Below are 2,500 nucleotides of genomic sequence, written 5' to 3' on the forward strand. Positions count from 1 at the left end.
ACAACAACAACAACAAAAATGGAGCCGCTGTTCCACGAGCGGGCCCACGGAGGAAGCACCGAGGTAACGAGGCGGCATTCGGGTCAGAATGAGGACGCAACCTTACCGTCCACCTCTGCCAAGCATCCTTCTTGCCAACGTCCAGTCCCTGGAGAACAAGATAGATGAACTTCGAGCAAGGATTCAATTCCAGCGTGACACGAGGAACTGTTGCGTCCTCTGCCTGACGGAAACATGGCTGACCCCCACTGGTGCCGGATGAAGCCATACGTCCAGCCGAGGCCTTCTCCGTGTTCCGCGGCGACAGAACGGGGGAGTCGGGGAAATCCAAAGGTGGAGGCGTCTGCCTAATGGTAAACAACCGCTGGTGTAACGCCAATAACACCGAATTCCTCTCCCACTCCTGAAAGAAGAAAGAAGAAGAAACAGTCTTTATTGGTCACGCAACACACCACACTAAAACACATGCTTGCACACACACACACATGCACATGCACATGCTTTGATGGTGGCCAGTGAAATGGAATCTCTGCTTTTGACCCATCCTGGCTTGTCCTTCCTCCGGGGGCACAGCCAGGAGCAGTGGGCAGCATACGTGGACGCGCCCGGGGACCAGGTGATAAGTGTCCATCGCTGGTCAGACCATGATGGGTGCATGTTTTTGGTGGGGGTCCTTACTGACGTGAGGTGGAGGAAACCCCATGTGAGCACGGGGAGAACATGCAAACTCCACACAGAAAGGCTCCTATTTGGGAGATAACCCACCGGAGCACCGTGCCAAGAGCGCCCCAGGCGGGAATCGAACCCAGGACCTTCTTGCTGTGAGGCAGCAGTGCAATGCACTGCACCACCGTGCCACCATGGAACAGCTGCTCGCCCAACCTGGAACAGCTGACCATCCTATGCCGTCCATTTTATCTCCCCCGGGAATTCAGCACGGTCATCATTACAGCCGTTTATATCCCACCGCAAGCGGACACCGACGCAGCTCTGTCGGTTCTGCACGATGTGTTGTGCGGATTTCAGAACAGACATCCCGACGCGGCTGTGGTGGTGACTGGGGACTTTAACAGGGCCAACCTTAAAAAAGTTCTGCCTAATTTCTACCAACACATTACGTGTGCCACCAGGGGAGATAGAACTTTGCACCATTGTTACACACCTTACAAGAACGGACACAAGACCGTCTCGCTCTCTGCTTTCGGGAAATCAGATCACGCCACGATCTCGCTGATTCCTGTTTACAGGCCTCTGATCGCGCCAGAACTGGTGGTAACGAGGGAAGTGAAGCGGTGGACGGACCAATCGGGGGCTGCGCTTCAGGACGCTCTGACTGACGTAGACTGGGACATGTTCCAATCAAGTTCAAGTGACGTCAGCAAGTTTACGGAGGTTGTAGTAAGTTTTGTAACTACGCTAGCAGACAACATCGTTCCCATGGTGAAAGTTCAGAGATTTCCAAACCAGAAACCGTGGGTTGATATATCCATCCGCTGCGCTCTGAATGCTCGCACGGCCGCTTACAACGACGGTCTTGTATCCGGAAATATGGACAATTACAAAGCGGCGTCGTACAATCTGCGGAGGGCAGTGAAGGACGCTAAACAGACATACAGGGAGACGGTGGAGCTACAGATGGAGCGGGGGGACACAAGACTCTTGTGGCAGGTGCTGCGGGCTATTACGAATTACAACAGCAGCTCCTCCCCAGCCACGAGTGTGGACGCCTCCCTCGCCAACGAACTGCACTCCTTTTATGCACGGTTTGAGTCTGGCAACAGCACCGCTAGCTCGCCGGCTTATTGGAGTCACACCGCTGGGGATGAGCGCGCACTCTCAGTGTCCGTGCACGTGGTCAGGAGGGCTCCGATGCGGGTGAACACCAGGAAAGCTGCGGGCCCAGATGGCATATCTGGGCGAGTACTGAAGACCTGTGCTAACCAGCTAGCTCCGGTGTTCACCACACATGACTGTGTGGCCAGGTCCAGCTCCAACACCACCATAGAGTTTGCTGACGACACCGTTGTCGTGGGCCTGATCACCGACTGCGACGAGAAGGCCTACCGCAAGGAGGCGGCTGACCTGTCACTCTGGTGCCAGGACAACAGCCTCCACCTGAACGTCAGCAAAACTAAGGAGCTGATTGTGGACTTTAGGCGAGGATCACAATCGAGGATGCAATGGGACTTAATGGGACTTCTGTTGACAGGGTGAGCAGCTTCAAATACCTGGGAGTCCACATCACAGAGGACTTAACATGGACTGTACATACAGACACTCTGGTGAGGAAGGCGAGGCAGTGTCTTTACCACCTCAGGCAGCTGAGGAAATTCCGGGTTTCGGTGAGGATCCTCAAGTCCTTCTACTATGGATCAGTGGAGAGCATCCTGACAGGCAACATCACTGCCTGGTTTGGGAACTGTACTGCCCAGGACAGGCGGGCCCTGCAGAGGGTGATGCGTTCAGCTCAAGATTCAAGATTCAAGATTCAAGATTTTTA

The sequence above is a fragment of the Zeus faber genome, assembly GCF_960531495.2.
Source record: "Zeus faber genome assembly, chromosome: 6".
In the NCBI taxonomy this organism is placed as follows: domain Eukaryota; kingdom Metazoa; phylum Chordata; class Actinopteri; order Zeiformes; family Zeidae; genus Zeus; species Zeus faber.